The sequence below is a fragment of the Callithrix jacchus genome, chromosome 7, assembly GCF_049354715.1.
Source record: "Callithrix jacchus isolate 240 chromosome 7, calJac240_pri, whole genome shotgun sequence".
Lineage (NCBI taxonomy): Eukaryota > Metazoa > Chordata > Mammalia > Primates > Cebidae > Callithrix > Callithrix jacchus.
This window is the reverse complement of record NC_133508.1, coordinates 60,921,501-60,944,963: the sequence shown is the minus strand read 5'-3', so window position 1 is coordinate 60,944,963 and position 23,463 is coordinate 60,921,501.

Below are 23,463 nucleotides of genomic sequence, written 5' to 3'. Positions count from 1 at the left end.
GCTCTAGCTCTGTGATTGCCTGAACCAAGCACTGCGCAAATATCAGTGCAGGATCCTTCATCATCATTCTTGGGAAACACAGGCAAGTGGGAATCTGGTCCTTCTGCTGTAAGTGTTGTGGGAGTGCATCTTCAAACACATGAGATCATACACGAAATTTAGATTATTCTCCCCAAGTCTTGGGGAGAGCGACCCACCAGGCCTACCACATTGGTTCGTCAATATTCAACACAGAAAACCTGCCTGGGCTCAGGCTTAGGCCCAGGGAGCATGTCTGAGTCTGTCATTTTTTTCTCACCTTCCAAAGGTCACGAGGGGCTGGGCATGGTGGCTCAGGCCTGTAATCCTAACACTTTGGAAGGCCAAGGCGGGCGCATCATTTGAGGTTAGGAGTTTGAGACCAGCCTGGCCAAGATGGCAAAATCCCATCTCTACTAAACATACAAAAATTAGCTGGGTGTGGTGGTGCATGCCTGTAATCTCAGCTACTCTGGAGGCTGAGGCAGGAGAATCACTTAAACTCGGGAGGCGGAGGTTGCAGTGAGCCAAGATTGTGCCACTGCATTCCAGTCTAGGCAACAGAGTAAGACTCTGTCTCAAAAACAAACAAACAAAAAAACCCATAAAGGTCACAAGGAAAGGTGCCCAGGAGGGACAAAGGGTCAGGCCAGGGCTTTATCCTTCTCTGTGGAGTCTGCAGACAGGTGGAGAGCCTCCTGCTTCTTGGCTTCATCACCCTTCCCCAGGCCCACTTCAGCCCAGTGCTTGGGCTTCTCTGCCCTTCTATGGAAAGGTGTACAGGGGCAGCCTCCAGAGTGTCCTAGTGTCCCCGTTCCCAAGGAGCAACCACTAATACCCACTGAGGACTATGTGTTCTGCCACTGTTCCGAGGGCATTTCCACTTTGGCTTTTAAAGTCTCATAACAAGCTGGGTCTGGTGGCTCACACCTGTAATCCCAACATATTCAGAGGCTGAGGTTGGCAGATCATTTGAGGTCAGGAGTTCGAGACCAGCCTGACCAACATGGTGAAACCCCATCTCTACTAAAAATACAAAAAATAAATAAAAATTAGACATGATGGCACATGTCTGCAGTCTCAGCTACTTGGAAAGCTGAGGCAGGAGTAGCGCTCACATCTGGGAGGTGGAGATTGCAGTGAGCTGAGATTGTGCCACTGCAGTCAAGCCTGGGCCACAGAGAGAGACTCGGTCTCAAAAATAAATAAATAAATAAATAAACAAACAACTCTCATAACAGCCCTATATGTTAGGGGTAATTAATATCACTGTTCTCATTTTAGAGATGAGAAGACTGAGGTGCATAAAGGATGGGTGACTTGCCCAAAGTGAGGTTCAAACCAGGCTGTCTTGCTCCAGAGTTCAAGCAGTGACCCACCATGCCATCCTGCCTCTGCAGGGTCCTGACAGATAAGAGCAGGGGCCAGAGAAGAAATATTTGAGACAAAAAGAAGATTTGGGGTTTGACAGCCCTGAATCTGAGTCCCAGCTCCTCCATTGTGCCTGTGCCACTTTTGACAAGTTGCTTAACTTTTCTGGCCCTCTAGGCCTCAGTTTTCTGATCTGCAAAGTGGGCAGCATAATGAATATCCCCTCTGTGCCAGGATTCTTGTGAGCATTAAATGAGATGACAAATACAAAGTGCCCGGCACACAGCAGACACTCATTAAGTGGTAGCCCTTATAAAGGATTGTGCAGTTCATTGGATCAGGACTTTCACAAGATGGCATTGCAGATCTAGGCCTGTTTCTGGTCATCAGCCTCAGGGACAGGAGCCAGTATAGTCTTAGAGAAAGTGTTCTGGACCAGGAATTGAGAGTCCTGGGACTAAGTTCCAGAGTGCTGCTCAGCCCTAAGCTGAAGAGTCTCCCCTTTTAAATGGGGGAAAGGGAGTCAGCCTAGATGTTTCTAAGATTAGACCCAGCTCTGGCATTCTGGGATTCCTTGAGGTAGGACAGACACATTCGGTCATTCAACAAACACCAAGTGCCCAAGTGGCCAAGATATTGCCAAAAATAAAGCATTTGAAGTAGGACTTGTCTTGAAGAACAGGGGAAAAAATTGGCTGGAAAATGGTTATTTTCACCACTGAAAATGACGTGCAAGTAGATATTCATATGCAAACAAACAAACACAAAATACTTTAATCCATGCCTCATGCCATATCACTATATATATATTACATATATATAATTCAAAATGGATCATAGATCTAAATATGAAATCTGATACCATAACCCTTTTTTTTTTTTGAGAAAGAGTCTTGCTCTGTCACCCAGGATGGAGTGCAGTGGCACCATCTTGGCTCACTGCAACCTTCTCCACCTCCCAGTTCAAGCAATTCTCCTGCCTCAGCCTCCCAAGTAGCTGAGATTACAAGTTAGTGCCATCACATCCTACTAATTTTTGTATTTTTAGTAGAAATAGGGTTTTGCCATGTTGGCCAGGCTGGTCTCAAACTCATGACCTCAGGTAATCCATCTGCCTCTGCCTCCCAAAGTGCTGAGATTACAGGTGGGAGCCACTGCACCTGGCCATGAAACCATAAAACTTCTTGAAGAAAACAGTGGAGAAAACCTTTGTGGCCATGGATTAGTGAGAGTTCTTAGGCGCAAAAAACACAATAAATAAAAGAAAAATTGTTAAGTCAGTTGTCATCAAAATTAAAAACTTCTGCTTTTCGAAAGACACCATTAAAAGAAGGAAAAGACATGCTACACAATTAGATAAAATGTTTCCAAATAACAAACAAAATAGAGGCCAGGCACGGTGGCTCACACCTGTAATCCCAGCACTTTGGGAGGCCGAAGTGAGTGGATCATTTGAGGTCAAGAGATCAAGACCAGCCTAGCCAACATGGCAAAACCCTGTCTCTACTAAAAATACAAAAATTAGCTGGGTGCAGTGGTGGGTGCGTATAATGCCAGCTACTCAGGAGGCTGAGACAGGAGAATTGCTTGAACCCGGGAGACAGACATCGCAGTCAGCTGAGATCGCAGCCTGTGCAACAGAGCAAGGCTTCATCTAAAAAAAAAAGTAAGATACACAAACATAAAAATAATAAAATAAATACAAAGTAAAACTAAACAAAAATGATAAAATGCAAAAGTAAAATCCAAACAAATGTTTGCAAATCATATATCTAATAAGGGACTTTCATCTAGAACATGTAAGGAACTCTCAAAACTGAATGGTAAGAAAACAGACATCTCAATTAAAAACTGGGCAAAAGATTTGAAGAGACACTTCACCAAATACAATGCTAAGATGGTAAACACATAAAAGATGCTCAACATACAGTTATGAAAAGTAAAAAGACTACAGCTTTTTGTTTGTTTGTTTGTTTTGAGACAGGGTCTCACTCTGTCACCCAGGCTGGAGGACAGTGGCATGAACACAGCTCACTGCAGCCTCAACCTTCTGGGCTCAAGCCATCTTCCCAGCTCAGCCTGGCTTGAGTAGTAACTGCACCACTACACCCAGCTAATTTTTAAATTATTTTGTAGAAACAGGGTCCCACTATGTTGCCCAAGCTGGTCTTAAACTCCTGGGCTCAAGCAGTCCTCCCACCTCAGCCTCCCAAAGGGCTGGGATTATAGATGTGAACCATTGCACTCGGCCAAAAAGACTGTATCAAGTGTTGGTGAGGATGTGGATCAGCCGGAATTCATATACATTGTTAGTAGTAATGTAAAATAGTACAACCACTCCCAAACCATTTGGGATTTTCTTAAAAAGCTGAATGTACACCAGCTATATGATCCAGCCATTGCACTCCTGGGATCTACCCAAGAGAAATGGAAAGCTTATGTCCATTCGAAGATTTGTACATGAATATTCAGAGCAAATCTGAATAAGAGGATATTATTTATCATTACCCTAAACTGGAAACAACCTAAATGTTTGTCAACTGGCGAGTTGAATTACAGATATGAATATACAACAGACTGTGGTATATTCAGACAATGGAATACTATTCAGCAATGAAAATTAGTGAGCTATTTATACATGCAACAACATGGGTAAATCTCAAAACAATTATTCTGAGTGAAAGAAGCCAGATGGAAAAAAGTACATACTGTATGATTCCACTTATGCAGAATTCTAGGAAATATGAACAGTTAAACTACCGTGACAGAAAGCAGATGAGTAGTTGCCTAAGGATGGAGAGAGAGGGCCGATGAGGGAAGGAGAGGTTCTCAAGCGGCCTTTGGTGGCAATGAATATGTTCATTTCTTGATTCTGGCGATGGTTTGTTTCACAATGTATACATATGTCAAAATTTATGAAATTGCACTGTTCAAATGGGTACAGTTTATCATATGCCAATTATACCCCAAAAGCTGTTCAGAAAAATCACTGTAAAAAAATCAAATTGGTAATAACAGGAAAGACAGTCCAAATATATTGGGATTGAAATATACTTAAAAAGCACCTTCCAAGATAGCAAATATGATAATTTTATAAATACACACACAACTGTAGCAGAATATTTTATGATTAGAAATACACACAGGGCTAGGCGCAGTGGCTCACACCTGTAATCCCAGCACTTTGGGAGGCCGAGGCAGGTGGATCACCTGAGGTCGTTGAGATCAGCCTGGCCAACATGGTGAAACGCTGTCTCTACTAAAAATACAAAAATTAGTTGGGCATAGTGGAGCATGCCTGTAATCCCAGCTACATGGGGGGCTGAGGCAGGAGAATCACTTGAACCCGGGAGGCAGAGGTTGCAGTGAGCCAAGATCACACCACTACGCTCCGGCCTGGGCAACAGAGGGAGACTCTGTCTCGCAGACCCTTCATCCTGGCAGTCTAACTTGTGGGTATCCATCCTACAGGGGGAGAGAGAAACAGAGTGTGGAAGGTGAGACTACCATAAGAGGATGTACAGGTTGTTCACTGCACAAGGAAGGACACCAGACTGATGGGGCCTGTAGGGCTGGGATCCAGTCTACATTCCACTTGCCAAGCTGTGTAATTTGTTACAGGCTGGTGTCTATGGGAGGGACATTTTTCTTTTCTAATTGGTACGAAGCTACTACATAGGTGATATGGTTTGGCTGTGTCCCCAACCAAATCTCATCTTGAATTGTAGTTCCCATAGTCCCCATGTGTCGTGGGAGGGACTTGGCAGGAGGTAATTTAATCATGGGGGCAGTTGCCCTTGTGCTGTTCTGTTCTCATGATAGTGAGTGAGTTCTCACAAGATCTGATGATTTTTTAAGGGACTCTCCCCCTTTTCACTTGACACGTCTCCCTGCTGCTGCCTTGTGAAAAAGGACATGTTTGCTTCCCCTTCTGCCATGATTGTAAGTTTCCTGAAGCCTCCCAGCCATGCTGAACTGTGAGTCAATTAAACCTCTTCCTTTTATAAATTACCCAGTCTTGAGTATGTCTTTATTAGCAGCGTGAGGACACACTAGTACAATGGGCTAGCACAGCCCAGTCTTTAAAGACATGTATCTTGGGATGATTACTGCAACATTGTCTGCAATAATCACTGCAGCAAATCAGAAACCACCTGGATATTATCAGTAGAAGAAGGGGTGAATCAAGTCACCCAGCCATGTAATGAAAACGTATGAAATGACTAACAAGAATGAGGTAGCGTCACGAGTCGACCTAGAGGTCCAGAGAAAATGTTAAATGAAGGAAGCATACTGTGAGGTGCTGTGCACTGGTGGACACAAAGTCCCCACACATGCTCCTTGGAAGTCACACAATAATCCCCTTGATTCTCTGCCTGTGTTTTTCTTTTCCCTGGTGTTTCTCTGACCATCTTCCTTGTTGATGGTTGGTGGTAATTAAACCAGCCTTGAATGGCCCTTCAATGAAGAGAATACATAAATCTTAACATAGAGACTATTCTGTATAGATAAAATAAGATTTTGGGGCTCACTCCTGTAATGTCAAAACTTTGGGAGGCCAAGATGGGAGGATTTCTTGAGCCTAGAAGTTTGAGACAAGCCTGGGCAACAAAGCGAGACTCCATCTCTACAAAAAAAATTTTCAAATTAGCCAGGTGTGGTGGCACCTACTTGTAGTCCCAGCTACTCTGGAGGCTGAGGCAGGAGGATTGCTTGAGCCCAGGAGTTTGAGGCTGCAGTGACCTGTGATTGAGTCACTGTACTTGGCCTGAGCCACAGAGCAAGACCCTGTCTCAAAAAAAAAAAATTTAATGGCAAAAGGAACATATTGGTATAAATATATGTGATGTATATACATACGAAGAGACTTAGAGAAGGCTGGCAGTGTATTGGAAGGTTTACCAAAGTGTATTACTTGTACTTTTGCATTTTATTATGGGAGACTGTTAACTTTGTCCTCACACACTTCAGCATCATTTGATATGTTGCAATGGGCACATATTATAATCATCATTATTAATATTATTGTGTAGTTAACAAAACAGGGACTACAGGAGTTCCTTGTACTATTCATGTTACTTTCCTGTAAGTTTAGAATTACATAAAACTTAAACATTTAAAAACAAAACAAAATAAAAATAAGGTTTTTTTTCAAGAAATTAAATACGAAACCAGTACAGATCCCTTCTTCACCTGCCAGTGAAGCTGAAATGACCCACACAGAAATATTCAGATGAAAAAAGAAGGTCGGGGTTTTGGATGTGACCCTCCCCTTCTGCCTTGGGGAATCCAAGGCCCCTCTTCACCTGATCATTCACGAAGCATGGAGAGTTTTAAACCGTGGTTATGACTCTTATGCAGAGGTTAGAGAGAGTCTGTGGCCCCCTGACATTTGGAAGCTGTTTCTCTGTGCATCTTTTGCATGTCTTCAGCTGTTACATGATTCCCAGAGGGTCTCTGACCTAAAATAGGCTAATGTCCAGAACTTTGCTTTAGCTTTAAATTCTGTCACTCACAGATAAGAATGCAGCAAGTCAGGCTACATCCTGAAAACATTAACAGGCAGGACAAACACGAATTAATATATTTGTTAGAGTAAAATTCACTACAAAAATGAGAAAAGCCTAGAAAGTCATAATATCTGCAATTATAAATTTTTACCTTCTTCATATACTTTCTTCATTTGTTCATTTCTGCTCTCTAAATATACTACAGTGAATACATATTATTTTGGCGATCATAAAATGCGATGAATACATTTATTAGTATAAATAGAAACATGTATATTGAACAATGCGTAGACAAAAGGCTGGAAGAAATCACACCCGAGACACTAACTGTGTTTACGCATGAGTGACGAGGTTGTGGGTTTTAAGCTTCCTCCCTTGGGCTTACTAAAGTTCCTCAATTTTCTTTCTTGCTTTTGGAATAGGGGAGAAATTATTTTGAAGCAATAAGAAATGACTTCCCTCGGCCAGGTGTGGTTCCTCACCCCTGTAATCCCAGCACTTTGGGAGACGAAGGCAGGCAGCTTACTTGAGGTCAGGAGTTTGAGACCAGCCTGGCCAACATGGTGAAACCCCATCTCTACTAAAAATACAAAAAACTAGCTGGACATGGTGGTGGGTGCCTGGAATCCCACCTACTTGGGAGGCTGAGACAGGAGAATTGCTTGAACTCGGGAAGTGGAGGTTGCAGTGAGCCAAGATTGCGCCATTGCACTCCAGCCTGGGCAACAAGAGCAAAATTACGTCTTAAAAAAAAGAAAGAAAGAAAAAGAAATCACTTCTCTCCTCTTGACCATCTAAGATCTCTTTGTTCTACCCCTGACAACTGGCACCCCCTCCTACAACCCCTCTCACTCCACATTCTTGTTTGGGGAAAGCAGGGACGAAGAAGGCTCGCCCAGACATGCTGGGGATGACTTTCTTTGGGGGCTCAGCCCCTAAGTCACATGAGAAACCCTTAAGCACACACTCCTGACGTTTCGGTCTCTCTCTCACCACTACATTCTCACGGGAGAGTTAAAACGTTGAAAGGGCAATCTAGAAGTTGGGATAGCTGAGGCTCAGATGGGCTGAAGGAAAGAGGCTATCTCAGATTCAGAGATTTTTCTAGACTCAGGGATTTTTTTAGCACAAGAGAAGCAGGGTAGAAATTGGGAGGTTGGGCTCTGACATCAGGCTTCCTGAGTTCCAGTTCCAATTCTACTGGGCTATTGGAGTTCTAATACCAGCTGTGTGACCTCAGCCTCATTCTGTAAACCTCTCTGAGCCTCAGTTTCCTCTCTGCAAAATGGGATAGTGAAAATACCAAGAAAGAGGTTGTGTGGTGTGATAGGAAGACACATCAATTAAAACATCCCACAAAATGTGAAATTAAGAACATTCTCCCTCTGTAAATAAATAATTTACTAAAACCTGCATAATTTCATAGCAGGCAGACCAAGAAAATGGTAACCTCTTCACACCATAGCCATTTGGCAGGTGAACAAACAGGCAAGCCCCCTTTGTGGATATTAGGCTCAAAGTATGTGAGCTTGAAATGATGAAAGGTCTTTAGTGAAAGGGCGTTCATATTTTAAGAAATTCATCTTCCCAGGATTGTAAAATTCCAATGACACACTTATGTCCAGTGCCTGGGTTAGTGCCCAGCAAGAGCGCTTCACATGCAAATACATACTCAAAAAGACAGCTTGACCTCCTGCCCCCTGGGCCTGGTAGCCATCCTGAGACCCCATCCACCACTGCTGGCCCCACCTTCCTTACAGTGAAGTAAGGAGGTAAGACATTCTCTCAGTGACAGTCCCATCTGATTCTTACCCCAGAGACAGAAGGTAAATGGGGGCTTGTAACAGAAATCTTGAACTCCTCCTGGTCTAGGAATTAGTGTTCCAGCAACAAGTCAAAAGTGGGAGCAGGGGCATGGGTATGTGACCCCAAGATGCTATTCCTCCAGCCCAAGATACCCCTCTTCCCCCTTGCTTGGGGGGTCCCTACTTGCCACTAGCTTATACATCACCTCCTCCAGGAAGCCACCCTTGCTTCCCTCTCCCCATCCTGCATTCAGAGCCACCTCTGGCTTCTTTACATTCTGCTTGCCCCATCACAGCACTCGGCACAATCGACTCCAATAGCCTGTTCGCTTGCTCAATGCTACATTCCCCACGCCTTCCACCTGGTAGACCGAGAGCTTTGAGGAGGACAGGGAGTGTGTTTCATGTCTGTATCTCTGGCATCTAGCACAGGGCTCAGAGTGGGCCCTCCACAATCAGGTATGTGAGTAAGCACCTGAGCACATGAGTACATGAGTAATTGGCACAACTTGAAGGGTAGAGGTTAAGAATCTGGGCTTCAGAGCCAGACAAACTGATTAAATCCCAGTTCTGCATCTCCCAGGCGTGGAACATGCACGAGTTCCGCTTTGGGGACTGTGTAGGGTTGGGGAAAGCTGGTGGGCTTCCTGACCTGGATATACCGCTCCTTTCAGAAACAAAGCTTGAGACGCTGGCCTCAGCATGGCTCACCCTTCCTGGGCCTCACAGGCTGGGGCTCCCTCTCTCTTTGTCAAAATTAGCCTATCACATCCTGTGAAACTCAGGTGGGTGACTCAGAGACAGGCGGGCCACCTCAATTGCTGTTCCCAGGGCTGGGCTCATGGGCAAGGCGAGGCGTGGGCTCTCCGCACACACCCACATCCCATAGGGACCCTGGGGCAGCAGCAAGCACCCCTTCTTCCTTCTCAGAAGCAGCCTGGGGAGCCCACCTCCCCCGACTTTTCCTCCTCTTTTCTTTTCTTCCCACTCCTCCAGCCTCTTGTTTTCTGCCCCCGAGGTGAAACGTGAGATCTGTCCTTAGAAATTACCATGACTGACTGTCTAGCAGCTGACAACATTGAGGAGAGGGGAGGGGTGGGGTCTGCGGGGCTGGTTTTTTTCCCCCAACCCCTCCCCCCACTGTCCTCCCAGGACGGCAGAGCCAGATGTGTTCACACTGAAAACACATTGGTGTTTCTGGAAATCATCTGGGAAGATCTTCCTACAGCTGCAGGAAGGTGGTCCTACCATCTCAAAAGGTGGTCTGTGGACCTTTGGGCATCCCGAAGTCCCTTTGAATCGTTCACCTTTTACCAAAGACCCTTAGAGCAGGGCCACAAGATCAAAACCATTATAATTGTCCTGAGATGGTGTCTTTATCACTCTCATTCACTCACAAGTATTTAATGGAGTTTTCCAGGAGTTCTGTGATATGTGACATTGCAACAGATTGAATGCAGAAGTAGATACAAGAATCCAGTGCAGTGGCTCACACTTGTAATCCAGGCACTTTGGAAGGCTGAGGCAGCAGATCACTTGAGGCCAGGAGTTCAAGACTAGCCTGGTCAACATAGCAAAACTCCATCTCTACTAAAAATACAAAAACTTAGCCAGGTATCACGGCACACACCTATAATCCCAGCTACGAAGGAGGCTGAGGCACGAATGGCTTGAACCCAGGAGGCAGAGGTTGCAGTAAACTGAGATCGTGTCACTGCACTCCAGCCTGGGCAACAGAGTGAGACTCTGTTTCAAAAAAATAAAGAATCCAGCTGTCTCCTGTGAAGCCAGTCATTAAAGAGACCTGCAAAAATACAAAATTAATGCCACTCCTTTAATTGGTTTTAATTTGGAAACTTGTGTTATTTCTTATAAAACAAGGTTTTGTGTTAACATGTGATGAATTGATTACTCTCACTTTAAATCAGAGTTTCTCAACCTTGGTTCTATTGACATTTGGACCAGATAATTCTGTTTATGGGGGCACACCTGTGCGCAGTAGGATGCATCTCAGATACTTAGCAGCAGCTGTGGCCTTGCTACACACTAGATGCCAGTAGCATGCCCCATCCCCAGCTGCAACAAACAAAGATGTCTTCCAGCCTCGTCAAGTGTCCCCTGGAAGATAAAACTACCTCTGGTTGAGAATTACTACTTTAAATTAATTAATTACCTAGCTAATTAATTAAAATTTCTCAGTTTCACTTTCTAGTATGACAATTAGCAATAAATATAACAAAACTCTCAATGACCTTTCTTTCTTTCTTTCTCTCTCTCTCTCTTTCTTTCTTTCTTTCTTTCTTTCTTTTTGAGGTAGGATCTCACTCTGTTGCCCAGACACGATTATAGTTCACAGCAACCTCAACTTCCTGGGCTCAAGCAATCCCTCCTCTTCAGCCCCTTGAGTAGCTAGAGTCCCCCAGCTACTCACCACCATGTTTGGCTAATTTTTTAATTTTTTGTAGAGATGAGGTCTCACTATGTTGCCCAGACTGATCTCAAACTCTGGGGCTCAAGTGATCCTCTTGCTTCAGCTTCCCAAATTGCTGGGATTGCAGGTTTGAGCCACTATGCCTGGCCACTCAATGACTTTTAAGAGTGTAAAGTGGTCCAGAGACGAAGAAGTTTGAAAACCTCTGCTTTAACCACACACAAGGCATCATGGGCCTTAAACCACACACAAGGCATCATGGGCTTGCAAAGCACTGGCAGCTGTGACGTTTTTCACTGGCCTGTTCCTGCAGAGGAGGGCGCACCTTACCATGTAACTGTGGGAGGTTTGAGTCAGCCTCCCACAGAGGGGATTCTTTTTGTCCTTGTTTTTTCTTCTTTTTCTCTTTTTGTCCTTTTAAGTCACATTTATTTTGCTTTTTCAAAGAACAAAACAAAATCAGCACATATTCGGGATGGCAAACCTACAAAAACACAAGGGGGTGAGAAAGAATCTCCAGTGATTCCACCCAAGCAATAACTACACTTCACAGTTTGGTGTTTTGTCTTAATGGTTAAGGAACTGAGTGACATGGTTTGGATCTGGTCTGGAATCACATGTGAATTGTAATTCCCAGTGTTGGAGGTGGGGCCTGGTGGAAGGTGATCACTCATGCGGGTGATTTCTCATGAATGCTTTAGCACCATCCCTCGGTGCTGTTCTCGCAGAAGTGAGTTATCACAAGATCTGGCTGTTTAAAAGTGTGTAGCCCCTCTCCCCCTTGCTCTGCAGTTCCTGCTCTATCCATCTGATGTGTGTGCTCCCCCGCCACATTCCACCATGACTGTAAGTTTCCTGAGGCCTCCTCAGAAGCTGAGCAGATGCCAGCATTATGCTTCCCGGACAGCCTGGGAAATCTCCTTTCCTTATAAATTATCCAGTCTCAGGTATTTCTTTATATCAATGCAAGAATGGCCTCATACACTGAATCTCTATAAGACTGTGGCACCAACATGGTCACACTGGGCACTGTGCGACAGCTTTCTCCCCAGCTCAGCTGGGGAAGCTCCTCAGATTTTCTGAGGTGACTTAAGCTGCTCTCTGCTGCATTGGGTGATGGCAGGGATGGACTGAGGACATGGTGAGATTCCTGAACTGTGAAAAGCCAGCTGTGTCTGCAATTCACACCTGCCCCAAGGCTCCCTTGGCCACTGGGTGGTGCCTGAAAGCTCACCATTTCCAGGGTATTTCTTTAACTTGAAGTTTTACTCCCTAGGAGGCCTTCTAGGGGTATTTACAATCTCCCTTGAAACGCTTCTGGTTTTCCCGTTACCTGCAAGTTGAAGTCCCGACATGTTTGCACAAGTGAGTAGTAACAGTTCCCAGTAACTGTGTTTCCTGTGTTCCCGGCCCTGTGCTGAGTGAATCTCCTATTATAACGCATGTCATCACATGACCTACTGTAAGGTGAGCATCACAACCTCACTTTTCAGATGAAGACAAGGCATAGAGAGGTTAAATGACTTGTCCAAGGCCACACAGCCAAGGCAGGTCGAACCCACTTCTGATGACAGGGAAGCTAGTGTTCCTAGACGCCACACTTTACACACACACATGTCCCTTACTGATCCCGCCTCCTCCTGCAGCTTCTCCCAGGAATGTCAACAGTACAGGGCTTTGGACATAAATGGATTCCAGCCTTGACTTCATTTTTTTTTTTTTTTGTGACAGAGTCTCACTCTGTCTCCTGAGCTGGAGTACAGATCAGTGGTACAATCCCGGCTCACTGCAACTTCCATATCCCGGTTCAAGCGATTCTCATTCCTCAACCTCCCAAGAGCTACTTGGGAGCTACTTGGGATTACAGGCATGTGCCATCATGCCAGGCTAATTTTTGCACTTTTTAATATGCATGGGGTTTTTCCATGTTGGACAGGCTGGTTTCGAACTCCTGGTACCAAGTGATCTGCCCTCCTCTGCCTCCCAATGTGCTGGAATTACAGGCATGAGCCGCCATGCCTGGCTTGACTTCATTTTAAAAAATTATTGTAGGCCGGGTGCAGTGGCTCACATCTGTAATCCCAGCACTTTGGGAGGCCAAGGCGGGTAGATCACCTGAGGTCAAGAGTTTGAGACCAGCCTGGACAATGTAGCAAAACCCCATCTCTATTAAAAATACGAAAATTAGCCAGCCGTGGTGGCATGAACCCATAGTCTCAGCTACTCAAGAGGCTGAGGCAGGAGAATAACTTGGACCCAGGAGTCAGAGATTGCAGTGAGCCAGGATCATACCACTGCATTCCAGCCTGGGTGACAGAGTGAGAATGTGTCTCAAAACAAAAACAAAAAACAATTCAAAAAACTGTGTAACCTGAAGGAAGTCACTCAGCCTCTCTGAGCCTCAGCTGCCTCATCTGCAAAGTGGAGTGATAATGATACCGCCTTCCTAGGGCCATGGGGAGGACTCAGTGATGCAGGCATGCTAGGCCCTTTGTGCTGAACCTGGCCACTAGCAAACGTTCAGTAAGAGAAAAACAATCCTCCAACCAATGACACAGATCCCTGTGCGTCCCCAAACACCCTGAGCTCCTTGAACCACCCTGCTTTGTAGGCAGTACTCCCACCACCTGGAATGTCCGCTCCTTCACTTTCAGCTCCTATTCATCTTGATTCATCTCTTCTTCAAAGTCTTTCTTGCCTTCTTTCCCCAGTGTAGTCCCAAACCTACCTGGGTATCAGAACCGCAGGCTTCATGTTAAACCTCTGTACTGCCACCCTACCAGCTGAATCAGAACATCCAGGGTGGGGCCTGGAGCCCGCCCATACTGTGACATGCTTCTCTGCTAATGAGGACGCACAGCTAGTGTATACACTCTAGGCCTGCAGCATGCCTTCCTATGAGGATTTGTTTCCCAGGATGCTCAACATGGTCTCCCATAGAGGGTGGAGGATGGAGAGGGCCTGGGGAGCAAGAAAGGGTCTCCTTGTTTTTGAATCACCCATGCACTCTCAACATTTGCTGAGTACTTACTTGCTTTATGCTGGGCACTGTTCTAGTGCTGTGCTCATATTATCTCATTTAATCCTCAAATTACCCTAGGAAACAGGCATTGCTATCAGGATGGGTGCTGTGGATTGATTTGCTCAAACTCCGTTCCACCCTTGAGAACCTAGAGGGGCAGCCATGGGCACTGCCTTGTAAACTTCCTATTACAGCAAGTGGAACTGCCCAGAGTTTCAACGGCTGTGCTTTGAAATCTATCCCCAAGGTATGGTCCCATCCATGACTGAGTATACAGGAATACTTAACTAACCAGACCTGTTTCTTGTGGGTGTGGGACTTGCTTTGTGACCAACTTTGGTTCAAGGACTCCCAGATGGCTTTGCAGAATCCTTCCAAGTTTGCACAGCCTACAGTGTTTCTTCTACCTAACCCTCTCTCGTCTCTCCTTCACTTAGAGTCAGACTTGCTCTGCAATCTGAGGGCTCTCTGGGCCTTACCCGGCTCTCTCCTGTTTTCTGCCCAGGCATTTCCCCTAGTAAAATCCTTGCATGTTGACTTCTTTCTTGGCCTCTGCTTCTCACAGAACCCAAACTGGGTCACCTTTAATTGACAACATTGGAAAATAAAAACTGCTTTTCCTAGATTCCCTTGTACCTGGGATTTTGGATATGAATTAGGTTCTGTCAATTAGATGCTCTAGTGTGATTTTTATAGGTCGAAGAGAGGAAAAGTCTCTTCTCCCTGTTTTTTTTTTAGCTATTTCTTCTGGCCAGCAAGAAATACAAGATTTTTCTCCAGTAGATTCCAGTGGCCCTTATGCATAGGTGCCAAGGTGCGGTGGCTCATGCCTGTAATCCCAGCACTTTGGGAGGCTGAGGCAGACAGATAGCTTAAGCCCAGGAGTTTGAGACCAACCTGAGCAACATGGTGAGAACTCATCTCTACAAAAAATAAAAAAGAAATAAATAATAGTTGCAAAGGTGGCTTCTGAATCTGCCTTCCCATCTCCTGACTAGCAGGTAAGGGTGTTTGTCTTAAGCAGGGCTCAGAGGTAATAGCTCCCGAAGGTCAATTCTAAACATGGTTTCTGAAGGCCCGACCTAGAGCTTGCTCCCTCCGCCCTTCGAATCATTTTGTAAGCCCTTCATTCCATGTGTTAAATCTTCTTGCTTAACACGCCCTGAATGGCTTCTGTGTCCTGTACCGACACGGTTCTTCTCTTTTTATAGGGGAGAAAATTGAGCCTCAGGTGGTTAAGAAACTTCCCCATGGTGATCGGTGGCCAAGTGGGACCGCAGAACCTGGCTGTCAGGCTTTGGAGTCGTGTCCCTAGCCTCTGCCCTGCTCTCTGAAGCACCCAGCACAGGGCTCAGCAGCTCGGACACTCTGGACACTTCTACAGTAATTAGATGGGAGGCAAACACACGTTACAAACAAATTCTACTTTGTATGTTTTTTTTTTGAGATGGAGTCCCACCTGTCACCCAGGCTGGAGTACAGTGGTGCGATCTTGGCTCACTGCAACCTCCACCTCCCGAGTTTAAGCGATTCTCCTATAGTCAGCCTACCAAGTAGCTGGGATTACAGGTGCCTGCCACCACATGTCCAGCCAATTTTTGTATTTCTGATAGAGAGGGGTTTTGCCCTGTTGGCCTCGAACACCTGACCTCACGTGTCCAACTGCCTCAGCCTCCCAAAGTGCTGGGATTGCAGGCTTGAGCCACTGCACCCAACTTCTACCTTGTATTTTTAATAAGATCGTTTTCACCCTTCACCTCATTTCATAAGACTTCAGGTGGGTTCTGCTTACGAAAAAAAACCTTCTAAAATACAAATCAAGGCACGTGTTGTGATGTGTTAAAGAATTACTTTAAAATATAGGGCAAAAATGCAAAGCCCAGAAAAAATATACACATCTTTAAAACTAAGATGTTTGGTTGTTTTCTAATTCTCAAGGCAATGTACATACATTCACTGCTCAGTATCTGTGGGGGGTTGGTTGCAGGACCCCCTGAAGATACCAAAATCCATGGATGCTCGGGTTCCTAGGGTGCATATAACCTACGTGCCTCCTCCCGTATTCAGGCAATTTTATCCCATTTTGCAGATGGCGCTTTTCACAAATGGAAGGTCTGCAGTGACTCTGGGTCACGTAAGTCTCCTGGCGCCGTTTTCCCAACAGCATGATCCCACTTCATGTCTCTCTATCCCATTTTGGTAATTCTTGCAACATTTCAAACTTTTTCATGATCATATACGTTACGGTGATCTGTGATCAGTGATTTTACTCTTGTAATTGCTTTGGGGTGCCGTGAACTGTGCCCATATAATACGACAAGCGTAATCCATAAGTGTTGTGTGGGTTCTGACCGCTCCACAGACTGGCTGTTCCTCATCTCTCTCCCTCTCCTCAGGCCTCCCTATTCTCTGAGACACGACAATATTGAAATTAGGTCAATTAACAACCCTCCAGTGGCCTCGAAATGTTCATGTCAAAGGAAGAGTTGCATGTCTCTCACTCTAAACCAAAAGCTGGAAATCATTCAGCTTAGTGAGGAAGGCATGTGTTGGAAGCTGATATAAGCCAAAAGCTGGGTGTCTTGTATCAGTTAGCCAAGTTGTGAACCCAAAGGAAAAGTTATTGAAGGAAATTAAAAGTGCTACTCCCGTGAATACACAATTGATAAGAAGGGGAAACAGCCTTATTGATGATGCGGAGAAAGCTTGAGTGGTCTGGGTAGAAGATGAAACCAGCCACAACATTCTCTAAAGCCAAAGCCTCATCCAGAGCAAGACCCTAACTTGTTTCAATTCCATGAAGGCTGAGAGAGGTAAACAAGCTGCAGAAGAAGAGTTCGACGCTAGCACAGGCTGGTTATGAGGTTTAAGGAAAGCAGCTCTCTCCGTAACATGCGAGAGCAAGGGGAAGCCAGGGCTGATGTGGAAGCTGCAGCAAGTTCTCCAGCAGATCCAGCTAAGGTCATTCATGAAGGCGGCTACACTCGACAAGAGACTTTCAATGTGGACCAAACAGTCTTCTATCGGAAAAAGATGCCGTCTACGATTTTCATAGCTAGAGAGAAGTCAGTGCCTGGCTTCCAAGCTTACAAGAACAGGCTGACTTTCTTACTAGGGACTAATGCATCTGGTGACTTTAGGTTGAAGCCAGTGCTCACCCACCATTCCAAAATTCATGAGGCTCTTTAGAATTCATGGGGCTACACATCTTCTGCCTGTGCTCTATGAATGGAACAAGAAAGCCTGGATGATAGCGCATCTGTTTACAGCATGGTCAACTAAGTATTTCAAGTCCATGGTTGAGGCCTATTGCTCAGAATGAAGATTCCTTTCAAAATATTGATGCTCATTGACAATGCACCTGGTCACCCAAGAGCTCTGATGGAGAGATCCCAGATTAAGGGTGTTTCCATGCCTGCTAACACAACACCCATTCTGCTGCTCATTGATCAGGGAGTAATTTTGACTTTCAAGTCTTGTTATTGAAGAAATACAGCTTGCAAGGCTATAGCTCCCATACATAGTTATTCCTCTCATGGGCCTGGGCAAAGTAAATTGAAAACCTATTGGGAAGGAGTCACCATTCTAGATGCTATTAAGAGCATTTGTGATTCATGGGAGGAGGTCAACATATCAACAGTGACAGGTGTTTTGAAGATATTGGATAATCTTGAGGGGTTCAAGACTTCAATAGAGGAAGTCACTGCCAATGTGGTAGAAACAGCAAGAGAACTAGAATTAGAAGTGGAGTCTGAAGATGCGACTGAATTGCCGCCATCTCAGAATGAAGCCTGAATCGATGACGGGTTGCTTCTTAATAATGGGCATAGAAAGCGTTTTCTTGAGATGGAATCTATGCCTGGTGTGGATACTGTGAATATGGTTGACATGACAGCAAAGGATTTTGACTATTCCATAAACTTAGTTGACAGAGCAGCAGTGAGGTTTAAGAAGATGGACCCTAATTTTGAAAGAAGTCCTACCATGGATAAAATGATAAACAGCATCACACGCTACAGAGAAATATTTTACGAAAGGGAGAGTCCATTGATGGAGCAAACTTCATTGTCGTCTTATTTTAAGAATCTGCCACAGTCACCCCAGCCTTCAGCAACCCCCACCCTGATCGGTCAGCAGCCATCAACTTCAAGGCAAGACCCTCCACCAGCAGAAAGATTATGACTCCCTAAAAGCTCAGATGATTGTTAGCATGTTTTAGCCATAAAGTGTTACTTGATTGAGATGTGTGCATTGTTTTTTAGACATACTGCTATTGCACACTTAATAGACTACAATATAGTTTGGGCACAGTGGCTCATGCCTGTAATCCCAGCACTTTGGGAGGCCAAGGCAGGCAGATCACCTGAGGTTGGGAGTTCGAGAACAGCCTGATCAACATGGAGAAACCCCACCTCTACTAAAAATACAAAATTAGCCAGACGTGGTGGCACATGCTTATAATCCCAGCTACTCTGAGGCTGAGGCAGGAGAATCACTTGAACCTGGGAGGCGGAGGTTGAGGTGAGCCGAGATCACACCATTGCACTCCAGCCTGGACAACAAGAGTGAACACTCCATCTCAAAAAAAAAAAAAGACTACAGTACAGAGTGCACATCCCTGGGAAGCCAAAAAGTGTGTGTGACTCAAGTGTACCATGATATTCGCTTTATTGCGCTGGTCTGGAACTGAACCCGCAGTACCTCCGACATATGCCTGTACTTTAAGTCATCTCTAGATTACTTAAAATACCTAACACAGTATGAATGCCATGTAATTAGTTGCTATTGCGTATTGTTTAGGGAATAACGACAAGGAAAAAGGTCTGCACATGTTCAGTACAGATGCAACCACCCGCCTTTTTTTTTTAATATTTTCGGCCCATAGTTGGTTGAAGCCACAGATGCAGCACCCATGGATACGGAAGACTGACTCTGCGTTTATTCTGTTAGCAGGCAAGCACACACACAACGAAAAAGTAGAGAAAAGTTATGCAAAATTCTATTCCCCAGGGAAAACCACTGTTAATAGTGTACAGTGGCCTGGCATGGTGGCTCATACCTGTAATCCCAGCACTTTGAGAGGCCAAGGTGGGTGGACACTTGAGGCCAGGTGTTCGAGGCCTGCCTGGCCGACATGGCAAAGCCCGTCTCTATTAAAAATATAAAAATTAGCCGGGAGTGGTGGCACACACCTGTAATCCCAGCTACTCAGGAGGCTGAGGCATGAGAATCACTTGAACCCGGAGGCGGAGTCTGCAGTGAGCTGAGATGGTGCCACTGCACTCTAGCCTGAGCGACAGAGTGAGATCCAGTCTTAAAAATAAATAAAAACTTTCCCAATAGGCTGTTGCATGTGTGTGAAGCCATCCTTCTAGAAAATGGGGAAATTGTTTCTAGTGCTTCAGTCCCTCCAGGTCAAGATCTGGACCTGCTGCTCACCTTGGGGAGGGTGGTTTCTGTAAGGAATCTTTTGGCCAAAGTCTTCTGGCTCCACAGTTATCAACAGTGGGGGACAACTCCAAGTCCTGTCCTTAGAGAGTCTGCCTCTTTTTGGGGGGCCTCTCACTAATCCCTGCTGTCTTGGGAAGGGGAGCACAGAGCTCCCTTTGGTGGTCTGCTTAGAGCACGGTCTTGGAGCTCTTGCCTTCATTCTCCGTAGTGCAGCTGAGCTCCTCTAACAAGAGGTTGTCCAGGATTGGGGGCTCACATCTGTAATCCCAACACTTTGGGAGGCTGAGGCTAGAGGATTGCTTGAGCCCAGGAGTTTAAGACCAGCCTGGGCAACATAGCAAGACTCCATCTCTACCAGAAATACAAAAACTATAGCCAGTGTAGTGGTAAGCACCTGTAGTCTTGTCTACTGGGAGGCTGAGGTGGGAAGATCACTTGAGCCCAGGAGATCGAGGTTGCAGTGAGCTATAATCATGGCCCTGCACTCCAGCCTCAGTGACAGAGTGAGACTGTGTCTCAAAAAAATAAAAACAAACAAGAGGCCGGGCACAGTGCTCACGTCTGTAATCCCACTACTTTGGGAGGCTGAGGCAGGTGGATCACAATGTCAAGAGATCGAGACCATCTTGGCCAACCTGGTGAAAACCCATCTCCACTAAAAAAGAAAAAATTAGCTGGTGGTGCATGCCCTGTAATCCCAGCTACTCGGGAGGCTGAGGCAAGAAGATCACCTGAACCCAGGAGGTGGAGGTTGCAATGAGCCGAGATCGTGCCACTGCACTCCAGCCTGGCAATAGAGCAAGACTTTGTCTCAAAGAAATAAAACAAAACAAAAAACAAGAGATCACTAAGTCCCTGAGTGGGGGAAGGGAGCAAGGAAGGAAATAAGCCCAGAGGTCAGCATGAGATGAAGTGACCTGTGTCACCTGCCACACCTTTCAGCCTCGGTTCAGCAGCCTCAGTAAGTGCCCAGCTCCCTGTCTACCTACGTGTGCAAGAGGCCCCTCTCCATCCCTGAGAGCGCCCCCCACCAGAACACCCAAGCTTCCCCAGGCCCAGAACACAGTGAGTGAGGCCCAGAAGGAGGCAGAGGCCCCTTCCTCTGCTGAAGCCTGTCTTCCTCACCCAGGACCTGCCAGAGGATCAACTCCCTCTAACCCCAAGGCAGGGATGGAAACGACCTGCCACTCTCCTCCTCTCACACCCAGGCAGGTGGCCCTACTCATCACTGAGCCCACATACAGCCTGGGAATCGTCAACACGGGCCTCACTGAATTCACTGGGGTCCCTGGGTTCCGTTCACCCTGTCATCCTTGACTATGGCCTCAGTAGGACAGCCAGCTCAGATGGTAACCCCATAAACCCAGATAGGGGTATTTCTTCCCAAAATTCACCCTTTAAAGACACCAGTTGCCTAACAAAAATGGGATACCAAGGACCCAGATATGGCCCTTTATTGTTGCTTCCACATTGTGGGAAGGAAACTGGGAGGAACCCTCTGTGGAAATGCAGGAGAGAGTCAGGAAGACCAAGGGTACAGTTCAGGGGAATCTGTCCCCAAGTGCAAAGGTCATCCCAATGAGCCGAGGTCAGCCACTGATGCCTTCATAACAGCCACTTCTGACTTCTGTTCTGGGATATGATCCCATTGGAGCCTCCCCGCAACCTTGTGGAGTAACTTAGGCACAACCTTTAGGGTGTCAGAGCTTGTGCTCTGGCACCTGTGGACCTGGGTGTAATTCCAGCCCAGCCACTTGCAAGCTGTGAGACCCTGGACAACTCTTACTCTCTCTGAGCCACAGTTCCCACATTTCTAACATTTCCTCAGCTGGGGCCAATTCTGTACCAGGGAGATCTAGCAATTTTGGTTGTCATGACTGGGAGGTGGTGGATGCTCCTGGCATCTGGTGGGCAGTGGTCAGGGAGGCTGCTGAATTTCCTGCAACACACGTGACAGCCCCTCAAACAAGTCAACAGTGCCACGATGAGAAGCCATGCTTGATATTAAGAGGATAATAGTACAATATCACAGGTTGATTGTAAGATTGAGGATGTTTACATAAAACATCTGGAATACACGAAGCCCTCAATAAATGAGAAATAGTGCCATAGTAGAAACTCCACCAGAACACTGAAAGTGGGGCCCACGAACTCCAATCATTTCAAATGCGATCTTGCATTATCTTACGTATGGCACCTGCGTAGCTAGCTGGCCTTGACTTCTAGAGACCTGGAGCCAGTTGCCAATGACAGTTTACCAGGATTCAGATTATCACGGGGTTTTCTTGAATTTTTGTTATTTCTATTTTATGGATATGAAGCCCAACTTCCTGCTGGAGTTGTTTTTTTGTCTTTTTTGTTGTTGCTGTTGTTTGAGACAAGGCCATGCTCTGTTGCCCAGACTGAAGTACAGTGGTGCAGTCATGGCTCACTGCATCCCAGACCTCCTGAGCTCAAGCCATCCTCTCACCTCAGCCTCCTGAGTAGCTGGGACAACAGGTTATGCCACCACGCCCGGCTAATTTTTGTATTTTTTTTGTGGAGACAGGGTTTTGCCATGCTGCCCAGGCTGGTCTCGAACTCCTGGGCTCAAGCAGTCCTCTCATCTCAGCCTCTCAAAGTTCCAGGATTCCAGGCATGAGCACAGCACCCAACCTGGAATTGTTTCTGTCCAAGTACTTCTCCATCTCCCAGGATTTCTACCTCTCCAACTTGCTTCTTCCAGTCTAAGGTGGGCTAGAAAACCTTAACGGAAGTTGTTTGTAAGCCAAGAGTAACCAGGTTACAAATGAGAGTCAGAGTGTATTTCTAGGAAAAAAGTCATTGGTATCGGTGCATGAACTTTATACTTTCCTGTGTTCAGAGGTCTTTTCTGCTTGCTTCCTGGTTCACAGATGAGGCTTCCTGATACTAGGTTTGAAGACTTGAGGCATTATCATCACCTGAACAAATTCTATCTACTTTGGAATGCGTTGTATGATTTTTGTGTGTGTACCTAAAAACTTCCTTAAGTTGGACTTAGAAGAATTCTTTTCAGCAAATACATATTAGGTGACTATTCTGTTCCAGGCACAGTGGGTGCAGAGAGCCAGACAAACCAGCATGGGCTTCAGATCTGCGTATAAAGCTCAGCACATTCAACAGTCATCCACTTGTTCATTCATTCATTCATCAAGAAAGGTTTAATAAGCACCAATGTGTGCTAAGCACTGTTCCAGGAACTTCACTTAATTAAATCCTCTATCTTAAAAATTACCAAGCAAGGGGCTGGGTGTGGTGGCTCAGGCCTGTAATCCAACCACTTTGGAGGCCAAGGTGGGCGGATCACCTGAGGTCGGGAGTTCAAGACCAGCCTGACCAACTTGGTGAAACCTCGTCTTCAAAAAAAAAAAAAAGAAAAAATTACCAAGCAAGGTAGGTCTGGTTATCCCCACTTGAATTAGATGAAAAGGCTGAGGGTAAGCACAGTGAAATTACTTATTCAAGATCACATCTCCAGAAAGGGGTAAGCTGGGCCTGAGCTGTCAACCCTGCTCTTCCCTCTTCCCACTCCCTGCCACCCCCACCCCCACCACAAAGCTTCCAACTCCCCCAAGAAAGGTTTTTGTTAATTGCTCTCTAAGAACCTTGCACAGAGCGCTTAGCTTTGCCTGGCTCTGAGAGCTGTGAAACGGGTATTTCGTTAAGCTCTTTACAAACTCACCTGGTTCCACCCTTGAGAGATAGATACCTAAGCTCCAGCCTCCCATGACAGAGGGGAAACACAGCAGTTCAGGGGTGCTGGTGACGCTGGCCTGCTGCCAGCTGTTCCAGTCCCTGAGTAAAACCAGACCTGGTCACAAGGACTGAGGACTG